The following is an 11,714-nucleotide window of genomic DNA, read 5'->3' on the forward strand; positions in this document are numbered from 1 at the left end:
TTTAGAAGTCCAGTTACCTTGGAGTTTATTTAAACTAAGAGGAAAAGGTCATAATGTTTTCATGCAATACATACTTGGTTCTTTAAATAACAATTGTGACAAATAACAAAGAATTAGGGAATGCTGCACTTGTGATCCATACAAAACACCAACATTTTGGATTGTACATAGTTTAAAGAAATGTCTCAAACACTTTTTGAAATACTGTAGCAGCCAATACATAGAAGCTTGCCTTAGGTGGGCACAGGAATGCAGTTTAGAAAAGAAAGAGAAATATCACACTGGAACTACCCAATTTCTTCAAAATCACTGAGCAAGAAAAGCAACATTGAACTTCCATACCTATTTTACACAAATTTTATACAGTACCTTGACTTAAATCCAAGAGCAAAAGTTAAGACTCTCCTCCTCTATTTTTGGCAAACAACTGCATGGTAAACTTAGATGACTTTTCCCCTTGGATTTTACCTGGGAGTGGCCTTTTTAATTTTTTATTTAAAAGAGGGCAGGTTTGGCACTTTTATACTGATGTCACCAATGTTAATATTTCTTGGGATCTCAGGAAGATTCATATTCTCTACAGCTGATACAGCACGGGCTGGAGCTCCCGCTAAGCCAGCCTCAGATTTCTCCAGTTTATTTTGTGCATCAGTTTGAGTAACAATCTCATTCATGTTGGTCTCCAATACCATTCCCCCCATCACCATTTCTGCAAGAATATTGTGAACCTTGTCTACATGGAAAATTAAATCCAGTTCACAGACATTTTCAAAACATTGTCTAATGTTTCCCCAAATACTTGAATTAGATCTAAAATGCCAAGTTCACTTTCTGAAGAATCCACACAGAAGACAAAATATAATGTTGCATAATGTCCATAAATCAGTTTGTTGTCAGATCCTCCAGTTAACTAGGAAATTACAAACATTTTCATTTCTCTTAGATACCAAATGGAATGTCTCCCTGATGATTTGCTGTTGTGTATCTTCACTGTAGGGCTGGTAGAACTTGGAGAGCCGCGGCGACTTCCCATGGTTGTTGAAGATGAGGATCGCCTTGATCATGGCTGAGCCGGGCCGACCGGGCGGGCGCGCGAGCCTGGCCTCAGGATCTCGCCGGCGATACTTCCCTCTACAGGGATTCTTTTTGAGATGTGCACTGCACAACTCAGGGGTGGTCGTGGGGGCAACTATTCACATTCCAGTTATCCTAGATTTGTCTTGAGAAAGGGTTGCTTTTTCTGACTTGGACAAGAATGCTCCTGGGCAAGTGGCAGCCAACATGACTTCCTCCACCACCCTCCCAACAAAAGTACTTAATAGAAAACATGAAGGAAATACAATTTTTCTTCTGCTTACATTTTGTAGCCTTCCCTACCTGCACTGTAGACCCTCATACCTCTGACCCGAGACAACTGATCTGTTTTTCTAAGTTTTAACACATAGCAGCATAATGATATAGAGCACAGAGCCAAGGGCCAGTGCCAGCTTTCTACTCTCATAATCCAGGGGAGGTTACTTGGCCCTCTCTGTGCTTCAGTTCCCTCATCTATACAGTGTGGTGGTTCCTTCCTCAGTGGGCCGTCGAGTGGGTTAAATTAATTAATAATGTAAAACACTTACAACTGTGCATGATGTGTGGCATGTAAATGCCCCTAGCCTTGCTCAGTTTTGCACCTGACATTGCTCTAAAGCACACCTACGTTTAGCACATCTCAAACATTGATTAATGCGTGAGGGCACAGATAGACAAGTCATGACTTGTTCCCTTGACCCCACGAGAGGAAGGCCAGGTTAATAATCAATTTCTTTGTCTTTTTTCTTCCGGGTTTTGCGGCTCCCTAGCTCAGCAGTTCCCCCCCCCCCCCCCCCCCCCCCCCCGGTGTGTGATTGTCTGTGTGTGCTGCCTCTCCCATGAGATGGAGCCTCTTCTATGACGGAAGCTTAGATTTCCAGGACTTTCCAGGTACATGACAGGGGTCCAGAGCCATTCGACTTCAGCGGATGGAATCGGTCTCCCCTGGGGTTGGGAGGCACTGCCTCTTCAGGGCAGTATTTTCTATTTCCTTCTTCTCATGGGCAGGCCCAGGCAGGTGGCACTAACCACATGCCCCATTCTGGCCTCAAAATCCTGGAAAGTGCTCCAGAAGGGATACTGAACATCCACGAAGGGCTCTGTAAGTATCATTTCCATCAGAGCCGAGATGGCAGTTTTGACCCTGAGTTGGAGTTGCGACCTAAACAGGAGAGTGGGGTTCCCTCCAAGGAGACAAATTCGCTCACAGTCCTCACAGGGCTAAAGGAGAGGCCGGTGGGGCTGTGCCGTTGTGTGTATGTGCGCACGTGCACGCATGTGGTTCTTTCTTCATGTGCGGGCTTTCTCTTTCTTTCCTTGGCAGATGTAGGCAGCCCGTCGAGGCCACAGAATGGTGCATTCTCAGTGAGTCCCCCACACCAGGATCCCAGTAGGCAGCTGCTCATTTATTGAATGCAACTTGGCAAAGCTACTCTAAGAACAGAGAGCCTTGGACATACTTAATTTTGTGAAGTTTGCTGATGGCAATGAATCTCCAGGTTGTTTTCATTTTTCAAATCAGTATAAAGATCTGTGAGGCTGTGAACACATTTAGAATCAGACAGGGTTTGTATCAGTCAACTAACTAGAAATCTTCAGTTACAAAAAATACAAAATTAGCAAATAACTCTATCAAAATAACCTTGACAGTTCTTACCAGAGATACCATAACCTCTACAGATATGAAATGTCAAATGAGATGCACCTAAGGATTTGGGCAACTTGTAAGAACTGTTGGAGACAACTTTCTAAGTCATTTTTTAGAAAAGATTTATTTATTTTAGAGAGAGAGAGAGAACAGGGGAAGGGGCAGAGGGAGAGGGAGCATCCCAAGCAGACTCTGCACTAAGCGTGGAGCCTGACGCAGGACACTTGGGACTCGATTTAACAACCCTGAAATCATGACCTGAGCTGAAAGCAAGAGTAGGACACTCAACCCGCTGAGCCACCCAGGCTCCCAGCCACCCAGCCCCTCTGAGTCCTTTTAAGCAAAGAAACTGTTTGTCAGAGGAAAGGTAAAAGACCCTCATAGAAGCCTCCAGTAAGTACTGTCCATGGCTGGGGCCAGAATCCCGGCTGGGGCGTGTCTTCCGGATTTAATGAACATAACAACATGGAGCAAGCTGCCTATTGTTTGTGCTTTTAATAAGCAGAGGTTTTTAGAGAAATAAGCCAGCTAAATTGGCTTTTATTTTTGCCTCTTTCATTATCCCTACTCCTGGCCAGTGAATCAAGGCACAGTGCGATGGGAAGGGGAATACATCTCTGTTTTCTTGCTGCAGCCTATGGCTTACCCTTCACTGTAAGGAAGATTTGCTGTGTGTGCTTGTGCTCTGTGTACCACCCTCTTTCCTCATCACAAGTGTGAGCACATAGTGTTTCCTCCCGGCTTCCTCCCAAGCTGATGAATGCCATCAGGAGAGACCCAGGGTGTTGCTGGTGCTGCCCTGGCCTCAGTGCCTTTGCAGAGTGCCGTTTCCTCCGTGCACGTTCCCTGTGTTGAGAATGAGAAAGTAGGTTGATATCACAGTCTGAAGAGACTGCCAGTTCCACGGAGCCCATTGTGCTCCCGGTGCTGGCTCAGCATAGTTCCAGGCTTCCGGGAGGCTTCTGGGAGGCTGGGGCTGCTGCAGTAGTCCTGAGCGGAGCTCCAAAGGGGATCTGCCGTGCCAATGGAAGGTGATTTTAATCTCATTAGGGATGCAGACAATGCACTGTCATCCCTGGAAGGAACTTCAGGGGCTCAGGCTTATGACTTACTTAAATGTGGAGGCATTGCTCCCTTAGTGACACAGGGAAGTGCCTGAAGTGCAGATACTTCCAGGTATATCCCAGGGGGTGGTCCCCCTCTGATCTGGGGGTGCTGGGACTTTGAGAGCTTTTGGAGAATTTGCTTAGAGGTTTTTGTCATAGTTTTTGTTGTTGCTTTTCTTCCTAGTCTTTATGGCCTCAGTTTTATTTCCTAAATCTTTTTTTTTTCTCATTTTCTCTGGCTAGAGTTAAGTTTCACTCAGTGAAAGGGAAAACTTCCAGCTATTGATGAGTGAACCACTGGCAAGAACAGCAAAGGAGGATTTTATTTCAAGGTCCCTTACGTGCCAGTGACAGACAGTGGCCTCTCCTGCATCCCCTTGCCCAGGAGACCAGCCGCCAGCCTCTGACCGTATTCACAAAGAGAGGTGGGTGGAGCCTTGCGGGAGCCGGCAGCTCCTCTCGGCCGGGAAGCCGCTGAATCCATTCAGAATCCACTCGGAACGTGCCCCAACGCCACCAGAATCCCTCTCGTCCCCTCTCAAGCCCTTGTTCACGTCACGCCCCAGAACAGTGCCCATGGGGCCAGGAGCTTCGCAGGCCCACGCGGGCACAAAGATCAATCCTCTTTGGAGAGGTTAAATCAAGCCATTCAGTACAACATGGGACGAGGAAATAATAAATCAACTGTTCTGCTTTTAAACTCTGTGGGCTGAAGGAAAAGAAAGAAAGGAAGCGGCCCCGTGGTCTCCCTGTCATGGCAGCTGCCCGGTGTCTGTGCAGTGCCTGCAGGGAGGGGCGGGGCCGCCCCCCCACCCCCCTCTGGGCCTGAGGGGGTCCGCCGGGAGCATTGGGTGGGGGAGGGCAAAGCCAGCATCACTTTCCTCCTTGGCTGCTCTGCCTGCCACCAGCTTCATAAAGAAGGTTCTTTCTCCTTCTCCGTGCCTTGGTGTGTACTCTATGAGAGTTCCTGGTACATTATCCATTTCCTGAACTACCCAGCTAGAGCTTCCCCTGTCTCAGTTTCCAAAAAAAGCAAGGGACCCAAGTGCAGAAACCCAGCTAAGAATATATGTTTTATGTAACGGAGACAAAGATGCAGTTCAGGTGCAGACTTTATTGGAAACCCATCTTCCCAGATGAGTCCCCCTAAACACCAGCATGCTGCTTCCGGGCTGTCCCAGGCCCATCAGCTTGGCTTTTGTGCCAGCTATTTTGGGAGGCTTTTCCCTCTTTGGTTGGTACCACACTCTGTGCGCACGCGTATGTGTGCGCGCGCACGCACACACACACAAGCACTTTCTCTTTTGCTGCCTCGGGCAGCCCTGCCCTCCCTGGACTGCCCAGGAATCTACTTGCCCTTGGGAAACAGGCTCTTTATCAAGACTTTCAAATTCAAGGAAAGGGAAAGACCCTGGTGCTCACTTGGCCCACAGAGCTGCTGGCCAGTAAGACTTTAGCCCATCAATCTACACTTATATAAGAATAAATTTACCTTAGTAACCCCTAGAAATTAATGCCTAGTGTTAGGATTTCCAGGAGTCCCTTGTAGGAGGTGAAATGAATATTTACTGAGGGGATCCTAATGGGCCTGGTCAGTATGACACCCAGTGAGGAGATTGTGCCCACATTGAAGGCTTTCTATTCTCTCTGGGGCATGGGGGAGGCTTCCTCCTGCCCTCCGCTCACTCCTGTCAAGGCGCTGACTGTGGGGAGTGGCGAGGGCAGTATGTTGCTAAGGGATGCAGGCATGGTGTCACCAAGTCCAGTCCTCACCAGCCGTCCCGTCCACAACAGGTGGCCAGCGTCTCTGCAGACATGGCAAGTCCCATAGCCTGGTTTCCTGTGTTGGATGTAGAGCAGACCTTGTTTGCTGCTCCTGTTTGATCCTGTTCTGATGCGGCTGGTTGCCTCCTGTCTCTGGGAACACTCCTCTGGCTAAGCTGTGTTGGCTGAGCTGTGACTATCAGAAGGTTCTGGTTTGTTCGAATGCAAGACTGCACACAGTGCTTTAAACCAGCATCCTGCTCTGCTGTTTGCCACTCTTACTGCGGGTGCTCCCAGGTCAGAGTAGGCATACATCCAGGCTTGGTGGCTTGGACTGGGCGCCGGCAGGGGGCCTGGGGGGTGGGGAAGGCATCTGAGCCCTGACTGCCTGTGGGAAGCTGCCCTGATGGAGCTAATTGACTGTGCTGTATTCAACCAGAACATTCTGTGGTCGGGGTTTTGCCTTTAAGGAATGTCTTTAGTTCACTGCTCTCTCTGAGTCTGTCCATCAGATGCCAACCATGCCCTCTCTACCTGGTGACCAAGGGAGGATGGCTTTGAATCCACCTTTGGGTGAAGGCAGCTTTCAGAAGGGAGAGACAGCTTTGGGCTCACAGGGGATCTGGTTTTCATGTGACTTCATCACCTGGTTTCTGATACACACCTGCTCTCAATATCCAGAGAGCTTGTTGGCAGGGCACTTTTTCTCACAATGCCCTGCAGTTACCATGTTTCAGAGGCACTTTATATAGGAGAAGTTGGTGGCAGAGAGGAGAATCTGAGCTAAATTGAAATATAATGAATTCTATACTTGTTCTCCCTGCCTACAGAAGAATTTTTCCTTTGGTTTTGTTCATTTCACTTTTGCTACATGGAGGCTCCAAAGAGATGCCTGTGGAAGGGGCTCTGTGTCAAAATGGGGCTCCCCTTCATGTCCCTGGCAGGTCCGCGTGCCTGGTTCTTTGAGCTTCTAGCATTTGGGCAGGGTCCAGGCTGAGGGACTGAGGGCCGTGGCCAGTTGTCCGAAACCTGTGATATGTCACAAGGATCAGGGACTCAGGCTAAGGCACCCATGTTCTCAGGCACCATAAGAGCTTTCTCTGCTTTATTCTCTCCCCCACCCCCAATCCCTCAGCCAGAGAGATCCTTTCCCAATGATGCCCTGCATGTGGTATTTTTTTTTTTTTGGTAGAGAGATGCTTGTGATATTGACCATTTTTGAGAGCAGAGGGGTTCTTTAGGGTCTTTTCATTCTAAATTCTCTGCAGATTTTTGGGAGTAAATGCATTCCTGTGACTCTCCTGGTGGTTATTTATAAACACACAGTGCACTAACTAGGCTTTGCAACCCCATCACTTAGCCTTCTCCCTAGTGGAAAAACCATGCAGACTGTCACCTTAAACTCCAGGGCTGGTGCACGGTCTCTGCTGACCCTCGGCCAGGATGCCAGGCACAGAAAATGAGGGGGCATGAGGCCCTGGTCAGGGGGCTGCATGGGCCCCGTTGAGGGACCCAGGTGGGGGGTCAGCATGCTGTGTGCCCAGGTGGAATTTAGGAATGGGCAGCTGGTGGGTGAGCCAACCCACACACCCAGGGCCGCAGGGCACGAGAGGGAACGCTGAGCAAGCAGCAGCCAGGCTACGGCGGTGGAAGGGAGCAGAGTGGGCAGCCGGCTGGCGGGGCCTGTGCCGCAGGGCAGCTTGGCTGTTCCCCCCACGGGCTCTGGGGAGTGTGTGGGCAGCACAGAGCCCTGCATTTCCCTGAGAAGCTGGAAAAATAAGTTCTGCTGTGTCGTCTGGGGGAGTCAGAGTGAGAAGAACTTCTGTGGTGGGTCTGGGCAGCCCTGGAAGCAAGGGAGCAGGTGTCCTGCTGTCACCACGTACATTGTCTAAGGCTGTGAAGTTCACAGGGCAGTTCCTTTACTCTTCACGCTGCCCTGTGGGGCCTCGCGGGCCATTACCTCTCTGCCTATGAGGGCAGCCCTCAGGGCCCAGGTGCCCCCAGGAGGCTCGGTTCCAAGTCCACATCCTCTGGGAACAGAGAGCAACCCAGGTCTGAATGGTGGTAGGGCAGATGGAGCTGGCTGTCGTGAGCTCAGGGGCCAGGGAAGGGCTATGGCGGGAGTGTCAGCCGCTGAACCTGCACATCTGGGCTTAGTCCCAGCTCTGTGCCGTTGCTGCTGAGCTCAGAATGTTCATCTGTGAAGTGGGTCCGGGGACATCTTGCACATAAAGTGCTGACCCACAGGAGGTGATGGTGGATGGGGGCTGATGGGTTGTCTAGGGCCAAAGGAAGCACGTGGGAGAAGCCGCCTGCAGCCCTCCATAGGGCGGGGAACAGGGAGGAGGGCAGCAACACGAGGACTTGGCCTGGGATGGCTTATGCACGCCCAGCAGCCTTGTACAGTGCCGGGTGCGGCACTGTGCCGGCTTCTGACGTGTTCTGCTCTGTTACACAGATCTGGGAGTCAAGCCCAGGGAGCAGCCTTTCATTTGGAGTCATGTGGATGGGGGAGAGAACCCCTGCTGTGTAGAACAAGACACTGATGAGGAGGTGATCGTCCCGTTTCTGGGCTCAGGAAGCCTGCATCCTCACCTTGTGCTGAACAGCGTGTAGCAGGGGCACTCATCAGTCGTGAAGATGGCATTTTGTTTGTTTGCCCTGTAGTGGGAGCAGAGCAGTAAAATGCTTTGGGAGGGATCTTCCCTGGCCTAGACATGTATGTGTGCCTGCCTGCCCTGTGTGGGCTGGGGACGCGGCCACCTCCTAGCCCCAGCGAAAAGCTGGAGAGCAGGGCAATGCCAGTGGACACTTGTAAAAGGGGTGAGGGGATACTCAGGTGGAAGTGCGTGGGACAGTAAGAAGTCTTTATCTGGCCTTTGACACTGTGTATGCTGGTGAGCCCCCACCCCAGCTGAGCAAGTCAAGGTGAGGACCCTGCTACGTGGCAGGAAGCCCCTACCTTTGCTCATCACACATGGCAAACTCCTCGTGCTTCCTTCCTTCCCTGTTTTGTTTAGAGATGCAGGTTACCCAGACTGGCCATGTGGCTGTGTGTGCATCCCTCACAGATGGAGGGTTTCCATCCACGCAGCCTGAGAAAGCCATGTCTGTGTTGCCTTTATGCCCATTGACTGAAATCCGTGCCACATCGCGCAGATCTTTATTGCCCTGGAAAGCGGCTGAGGAAGAGGGCAGTCATGCTGTGAGCCAGGTGATACCACAGCAGGGGAGACAGAGATCACTGGATGGGGTGGGTCCTCCCCATGGAGCTCAGGCCAGCTTCAGCGTGGCGGGCACAGGAGGGTGTAGGAGCAGGCCTGGGCCATGAATGACACCCTTCAGGATGTGGCAGGGGGTGGATTCAGGAAGGGGCCCATGGGCCTGCACCCCCACCGCAGAGTGACCCCGCACACATGTCTGCTGGAGGTAGCCCACCTGGCATTCAGGGAACACCCAGAGAGCAGCTGGGGTCTCTGGTTTCCTCTGCCTGTGGCAGGGGTGCAGCAGGTGGCTTTCTGAGCTTTCTGAGCAGAGCAGGGGCTACAGTAAGTTCAATGTAGTGAAGTCAGGGGTGAGGTCAGTGTTCTAGGTCCATCTGGCCACCCTCACATAGGAGCAGTCGTTGAGAGCCTCCTGTATAGGGTGAGAACTAGTGACTTCTTCTCACACACTTTCTCCAGCTTTTGGAATGGTTCCCTAGCTTTGTTCTGTTGCATCTTTAACACCTCCCATGGGAGGCAGGTGGATGATCCCCAGCCTGCAGGAGGGGAAGGAGCCCAGCAAGGTAGCACTCTGTCCGAGAGCTGGGCTCAGCGGGTGGTGGTACAGGGACTCTGAACAGAACTAGGAGGCCGTATTTCCTTTGCGAATATTATGGGGTAAGAAACAAGACAAAACGGAGCTCCAAGCTCTAATCATTCCATCTGTAAACTGTCTGGCCAGCACGCTACTTTGTCATGATCTCTTCCTCCGTTGAGTAGCTGTGATACTCACTAACCTGCCTGTTCACTTGCCAATGAAAATATCTGCCCTTGTAACATCAGTATTGTTTTCTCCAAGGCTCCTAAATGCCCCTGACCAGGGCCTGACATGGTCCAGCGTAGAACAAGACACTGATGAGGAGGTGATCGTCCCGTTTCTGGGCTCAGGAAGCCTGCATCCTCACCTTGTGCTGAACAGCATGTAGCAGGGGCTACAAGTTCTCAAGTATTCACCTCCTATTTCTTCCCTAGATTTTAGTTGCCTTGAGGGCAAAGAGCCTGTTGCCCTTTCCATGTTGAGATCCCCCAAACACTACTGTGGTTCTGTCACTGCCCTACATGGAGAAGATGAGAAACCCCCTTTTATAAATGTATGTGTTACTTTGTGCATTTAGTAGTTACTAGTCTTGTTGATGGGACATGTATTTAAAGTGTGGCTCACTCAGAATCAGTGTACACAGTAGGCATTCCCAGACCTTGCTCATGGACTCATATAGTGTCTGGGAGCTGGGAGAACCCTGCAGACCAGCTCCTCCAACCCTTCACTGGCCGTGGAGAAACCGAGGCCCTGGAGCACCGCCGGGTCTGCACTTTGTTATATTCTCTGTGCTCTGCTGACACAAGAGACATTCTAACGTGTAATAAAGTATGACGTGTATTAAAAATCCTTAAGTGGGTCTGCAGCATTTGACTCTATTAGATCAGGAGAAAAGGCCCTGGGGCTCTGAGAACCGGGTCCCCTAGCAGGACAGTGTGGCCAGAGCAGGAGGAGGCCAGCCAGCAATCTGCCCTTCCAGGCTAACAAGAATGCACTGGCCCAAGGAGCCTCTGCACCTCGGTGCAGGAAAGGCCACAGTGCTGAGGTCTTCCCCACTGAGGCTACAGTTGTATTTTTTAAACCAAGTCTTATTTAAAGAAGACCATCATTAAGATTCTGCATCTAGATATCTGAGGCTTGAATGCTTGCTGGGAAACCACTTGGCTGATTGGTTTTATAGATGGGAGGCCACAGTGTCCCAGGTGACCATCATTCAGAAGCACTCGATAGACATTATAATGAGGACCAGGAGCTCCGCACAGTGCACGGGGCAGCCTGGCCTGATTGCCGAAGCTCGGAGGTCCGAAGTGGCCTCTTATGGAGCCCCACTCTCTGCAGACAGGTGAAGCTATCCAGGCCCTCCCCTTGCAGCCTGGGATCTGAGGCTGATTCATGCCTCATCCCTGCAGAGATTTGTAAAGAGTAATTAAGTGGCTACAATATGGAGACTTTCAAAAAAAGCCTCTTGTGGGTTAGGGTGCTAAAGCATGGAGAGAATCATTCACTCTTTTTTTTTGATGAGGAGCCAGGCAGAGACTTTGCTCAGGATTTTCACTGCTTGAGCTAAATTGATTGATAGACTTAGTTCATTCTCCCTGGAAAGCCTCCCAGGGAGGAGATAGTGCTAGAAGAGGCTGTGAGCTGGACCATGCCAGGCCCAGGTCAGGAGCATTTAGGAGCTTCTGTGAGTACTCCTAACCTACGTGGACACAGTATCCCCTGAGTCTATGAGTACTCCCCATCTACCTCGACATGACAGCCCTGAGTCTGTGAGTGCCCCCATCTACCTCGACATGGCATCCCTTGAGTCTGTGAGTGCCCTCTATCTCCTTCACCATGGTAGCCATGTGTCCCACTAGGCTTCCCAGTGATGTGGTGCCCACACCATGGAGTAAGCAGTCAGGGTTATCAGTAGACCCAGATGATTTTGTTAGAGACTCAATTTTTGTGCATGAATTGATATATTTTTAAGAGTTTACTTGGTATCAGAATGCTTCATGGAAAAAGCCCACACAGACTCCAGGATCCAGGAGAAAGAACTAGAACTTGTTAGCCAAGAATGACTTTGACATACTAGAGAATGTGCTTTCGACCCAGTGGTGACATACCTTCCAAGAGGCTCTATCCAGGTGAGTGGACTGGTTGTTCCTGTTTCCTGGGATAACTCAGGTCAGCTCCCCCCTGAAGCAGAGAGAAGATTCTCCAGGAAAGAGGAGTTTACCTCCCATGTCCCTCCATACCACACATATACACACCACACACATACACACCACACACACATATATACACCACACACCTTCACATACCACACACAGCCCATC

The 11,714-nt window shown here is 50.5% G+C and overlaps 1 protein-coding gene and 1 pseudogene across 3 annotated transcripts in view; one reads left to right on the forward strand and one right to left on the reverse strand.

Moving 5' to 3' along the window:
- Positions 1-11,714, forward strand: part of SH3RF3 (SH3 domain containing ring finger 3) — a 361,498-nt gene that overhangs the window by 108,127 nt on the left and 241,657 nt on the right. The gene's annotated exons all lie outside the window — the stretch shown is intronic.
- On the reverse strand, positions 246-1,200 carry LOC112821728 (AP-3 complex subunit sigma-1-like; annotated as a pseudogene).

The sequence above is a fragment of the Callorhinus ursinus genome, unplaced genomic scaffold, assembly GCF_003265705.2.
Source record: "Callorhinus ursinus isolate GAN/ISIS: 27379988/994484 unplaced genomic scaffold, GSC_fseal_2.0 scaffold10, whole genome shotgun sequence".
NCBI classification, from domain to species: Eukaryota; Metazoa; Chordata; class Mammalia; order Carnivora; family Otariidae; genus Callorhinus; species Callorhinus ursinus.